The following is a 6,188-nucleotide window of genomic DNA, read 5'->3' on the forward strand; positions in this document are numbered from 1 at the left end:
AAAAAAAAAATGAAAATTAGTCTTAAAATTTCACAAAATCTGCTTTGATTCGTGTTTTTGTTGTTATTTCTAAAAAAAAATTGTTCTCTATTGTTTTCTTGAGTTTATGTTCAAAATTTCAAGTGATCTGGAGTTGCGGAGAAAATTTTATCATTAAAGGATGTGGAAGTTTTGAAACGTTGAAGAAATTTCAAGTGAGTCTTGTTGAGTTAGGTTGAATTCAAGTTTAAAAGATATTGAGTTTTGGTATCTTGCTCGAAGGGTGAGGTGATTTCGTGAAGAATTGAAGAAGTTGGAAATTTGAGAGTTCTTGATGTTGTTCATGTGTTCATAAGGAAGAAGAAGCAAAAAGAGTACATTTGATCCAAAACTTCAGTTGAAAAGTGTTAGAAGTTGTTTGCGGATTTTTGATAACGCTCAACTATTTATCTTATAATTCAACGTGTAGGAGGCAATTAGCAATATAAACCCAATGAGAGGTTGAGGTCGAATCCCACAAGGAACGGTAAATAAAAATTCAACTCACGAAGTGAACTCACGTACTAAACTTTTGTAAATTTGGTTAATCGATTTAACATAAACGTAAATTTGAGAGATTTAGATTATCAATAATAAGTAGTTAACACAAGCGAAGATCAAGGAGTTTCAACAAGTAAGAAGGAAATCTTAGGAGTGTGCGTAATTGAACATCAATTTTAATTCGTATTGTGGGTAATTGTATTGCTAAAAACAGTTGGTTATTAACGGATAGGCTAAATTAACATGCACCATTGAGGTAAGTAAAAAAATGATTTTACAAAATCGGAGTTAAAAAATAATCATATGGATGAACTTTTTCTCATACGACGATGACATAGATGAGCCTTTGCTCAAAACAGTTGATATATATAAGTTGAAGACAAGAAATCAATACCTGCAATTGGGAGTTTTTGGAGTAGCTGTAAGGATCATCACCAGCATTCATGGGAAAAGATGTTGTCATTTTGGTTCAATGTGTTCTCTTCACTCATAATGTGTTCTTATATATATGGATTTTGCACTCTTTAACTCCACCCTTTCTAGATGTAGTGGTGGGGCTACTTCACTCTTAACCAGAAGTCTCGGGTTCGAGTCCTGAATATGAAAAAAGTCATGTTGGGAGCATCACCCTCAAATGGGCCCTGCACTGTGTGATACTAAAATTTAGTCGGGGCTCCAATGTAGACTCCGGGAACCGAGTGAAAAAAAAGAAAAACTTATTCTAGATCTTAGATAAAAAACAATAACAATTAAAATATATTATTGCGGTATAATATGAGACACACATGGTTTATATCATTTACCGATAGAATATCATAGAGTTCATGCTTATTTTGATAGTTTAATATTTATATTATTTTTAACAAGTTTACTTATGAAAAAAATATTGTTTTTACTTGACAATTATTGTGATTTATAGTACTTTTACATTGTTTTTAAATATCTAAATATTATTTCAAAACTTAAAATTCAAATTCACAATCAATGTTTAGAAATTTGGATCTTGTATTTCAATTAAGCTATATAAATTGGAACAGAGGAAGTATATGTATATTGTATACGTACTATTTTGTATCTAGTATATAGATACCAATTAAGTATAATGTATATATTTTACTAACGTATACTACTATTATAAATTGTTTATGATAAATAATCTGAATATTATCATAAATATGCAATATGTGAAAATATATAACTTGATGACACGACTTGAATAATTGAGACAACAAAATCTCGTGGGATCTTTTCGTATTGAATATTATTTCTTATAAATAATAATTAAAGAACAAATTAAGCATTTTTCACTTTAAAATAGACTTGAATTATTCAAATGTATGAATTTATCTGATGTCTATTTAGTGGTATAAAATTGAGATTATTATATTATGAAAACAATTTGTTGGTTGAAGTCATGAAAACGAAAAATACTTCCAATATAAAATCAGAAGTAATCAACTTTTAAGATAAAAAATACATTACATATAAAAAATCCTAACTTACGACTTTTAATCTTTTCATAAATTTATTTATAACTATTATTCACTTATAAACAACTTGCATCATAATTCATATAACTAACATGTGAACCAAATGAACCAACGAAATCCAAGTCATCAACTTGTTTAATATATATTCATGATATAAACGAAAGTTCATATAACCAGAGGCGAACTCATGATTTGAAGACTTTGGGTGCATCGATATTACCTTAACTTAATTATGAGCTCTAAGATAAACTTAAAATAAAAATAGTGAAATAAACACTCCAGCTTGATTTGAACCCAAGTCTCGGAAGTGGATCATCTAGCTTGTATGTCACGACCCGAGCCTACACCCTGGACGTGGCCGACACTCGAAGATCATTGCTGGTCCCCAAGAGAACCCTCATCCTGGCTGACTACAAGCGGAAGACTAACTCAAGCATGCAAAAGTTTAAAAATTGAATAAAATTCATGAAACTTAAACACATAAGCTTTAACTCAAAAGAAAACTGAATAAAAATAAATTATTCAACTCGCCATAAAATAGGCAACTTAAGTCTTTAAAACATTTAATAAAATACATGAAAAATACAGACTTCTCAACTATACTGACTATCTATGAAGCCTCTAACTGATAAAGATGGAAGTCGGGACAAGACCCACGACATTCTGACTAAATTGAAAAGTAAATGAAATCCTTCGAAAACAAGGAGGCTCACCATAGCTAACTCGAACTCCCGGATGTATCAACGAATTTACTGTTGATGATCCTGAATACATGTGTTTGCATCATGAGAAGATGCAGGCCAAATGGCTTAGTATGTGGAATGTACGAGCATGTAAGAGAAATTCTAAAGCATAAACATAAGCTTGAAACTTGATAAAAAAGGAAACATACTTACCTCTTTTCAAACTTACTTAACTCAACTCAAGAATAAGATACTCAACTCATCAAGGATAAGATACTCAACTCAAAGATTTGATACTCAATTCAAAGATATGATACTCGACTTTGGGTACTCAACTCTGGATACTCAACTCAATATAAAGCAACAATACACATGCAATATAATGAAAAGCTTTATAAAACAGTAAAAACAACTTAGTTCGTTAAAGAAAATGCAATAACAAACTCAATTTTACTTATATAATAAAATAATATAGTTTCTGTGGGAGTTTCTCTAACTGACAACCACCACTATAAGCCTAAGTGGTGATATAACGTTTTGCCCACGCTGCTAGAAATGTCCTATACTTTGTCGTCATATAGAACGCTTAACTTAGTGGATCCACTAGCTTAACTTATGTGATCATCTAAAAAGTATGACCCATTAATACCCATGATGACTACATGGTTTATGGAGACTTGAGTTACTATGAACTCGCATCCCCATATCGGGGCTCAATACTACTCACAAAAATATACTTAGCTCATATATTTTAAAACAACTTCTTTCTTTGGTTTGAGACAATTACTCAAAACTTAGCTTAAAAGCTATTTTGGAATCGATGTTCCCTTTCTTGCTCAAAACTCTTTTGGAAATCTCAGTATCCTCTCATCTTAAATGTGAAAACATTTACTCTTGGAAATACTTAGTTCTCATATATCATTTTAAATAAAATGAACTTTACTCTTATTCTTTACTCAACTTCTAAGCTTAAGTCTTAAAACAAAGTTTAAACATTTGTAAAAGACTTCTTAAAATATAGTTCACGCCGAATTATGGACTTGAACGACTCAATGCAAGGTTTTCAATAACCAAAGATAGAACTCAATACTTGAAACTCAAGAACTTCAATGATACTACTCATTTAAAGAATGCTCAACTCAAAGGGTTCATGCGGAATTATGAGCATAAACTACTCAACTCAAGGACTCAAGGATACTTCTTATCTCATGACGGCTCGACTCATAGGGTTCATGCGGAATTATGGGCATGAACAATTCAACTCAAAGACTTCATGGGTAACATGTAATAGTCTCATGATTAGAAATATAAGCTCAAAGGGGATTAGGAACTCAATACTCGAGACTTGAAACTTGAAGATACTACTTCTCTCAATGATCCTCAATTTATGGGGTTCATGCGAAATTTACGGGCATAAACGACTCGACTCGAAGGTCTACACAACTACATGGAAATCATGTATGTGACTCTTCTCATTCTCTTACTTACTTACTCAAAGCTTAGTTCAAATTGATAGTTGATCTCAAAGGATTCACAATTGAACTCAAAGGCTTTCTTGAACTTACTCTTAACTCTCTCTTGAATGTGAATTATGAATTCAAGAGTTATGTTTCATGTTATGAAGGATCTCGTGATGACAAAGTAGACTCATGAATAAATTCTCATCATTCTCATACTCACTGCTCGAGTCTTGAAACAAGTTACTAGAAGTTGAAGAAGACTCCACAAAAGGGCTCAAAGGGACTTTCTTAGAATGTTCGAAAGAATTCTCAAAACTTAACTCTTAACTCTACCTTCAATTTGAATTATGAATTCAAGGTTGTGATCATGTTAGGAATGATTTTAGGTGTTTAGAAGTAGCTTAGAGTAGTTAGAATCGAAAAGGAGTGAAGGTGCACTTTAAACGAACTCAAACGGGGTAACCGACGACAAATTGGATGGGGCAGGAGACCCTAGCGCTATGGGTGGCGTGGGGCGCCATCCCCTAAACTTTAGAGGAGGGTTTGGGGCGCTCTGGCTGGCGCATCGCGCCAGGCCCCAACCCAGAAAATTCAACGAATTTTCCTTGCTTGTTTTCTCACCCTAACTCGCCTAGAATCTAACGGTTCCTTCCCTAATCACTTGGATTCGATTACTTAACATAAGTACACTCTAATATACTCAAAACAACACTCAAATTACTAAATTTCATCTCAAGAAATCATCAAAACCCCAACACAACAAAATTTAGAATGAAATTCAAGAACACCTATCAAGAACTCTAATCTTTCAACTTCAAGAATCAAATTTCGCTGAAAATAACATGATTGGCGTGTGGTGAACTAACCCAACACTATGGAAGCTTACATACCTCTTAGGGATCAAACCCATGGCGAAAATCCGCTACAACACACACGAATCTCGACGAACGCTTGATCCTCTCCTCTTTTCTCCTCTTCTCTCTTCTTCTTTTCTCTTTTTGAACTCTCATCTAAAACCCTAGGCGTAAACTAGGATAATAAAACTGAACCTAGTCAGATTAGAGCCCTAAAATATTACTAAAACGAATTAAATCTGATTGGGTAAGGAAAAGACCAAAATACCCCTCTAAAATCCGGTTAACTTTCCATAACTGGACAACCTAACTTCATAAGGCCATATCTCACTCATCCGACCTCTAAACTTAGCAAACTCGGCGGCGTTGGAAAGATAATTCAAAGTTCTTTCCTACGGTATCTGGTAGAACACCTAACTCATCCTGAGCTAGGAGTTATGGTCGTTTGAAGTCGAGCCAAAACTCATACTTAAGCATAACTTGCAAAATTTTAGATTTTGCTATTTCCAATTTAGTTCTTTTTCGAACTCAAGGTGCTACATCTAGTGAACTTAACACTTAAGAAATTTTAATTCCTCAGTAAAATCCTACTCACAACGAAGGATGGTTCATGTCTTAGCTCAAAAAATTTCTGGGGTGTTACATTGTAATAGCAGCACAATGACACTCCTATGCTTTTTATGGGTGCACTGTTAATTATATCATAATTTCTATCAGTTTCTCAAGATAAATATACATGTATATACATGATTTTTTTAAATTTATCGGATGCACGTGTATCCCCACCTAGAAGGATGAGTCCGCCTATGCATATAACTAACATGTGAACCAAACGAACCGAACAAAATCTTTTTTATCGATTTGTTTCAAATATACTCTAGATACAAAAGAAATATATAAAGATAACTGTAAAGTCCAAGTCATGTTACAGTATATGACAAATGCAAACAGTTTTTTTTTTTTGTAATAGAAAGGACAATACTATCTCCAATAATTTATTCTACAAATTTGGTCCACACAAATTCCAATTATCGTTTCATTGAAATCATCCTTAGACATATTACCAATCACTCATACTTTGCCCTTTCGTTTTATGCACGTGTTTATAAACACTTCAACTTTATAAATATCATCCGCTACATAAAAAAATATATTATGTATTCACTAAATTATTTAGGTTAC

Source organism: Solanum stenotomum, chromosome 1 (genome assembly GCF_019186545.1).
Source record: "Solanum stenotomum isolate F172 chromosome 1, ASM1918654v1, whole genome shotgun sequence".
Lineage (NCBI taxonomy): Eukaryota > Viridiplantae > Streptophyta > Magnoliopsida > Solanales > Solanaceae > Solanum > Solanum stenotomum.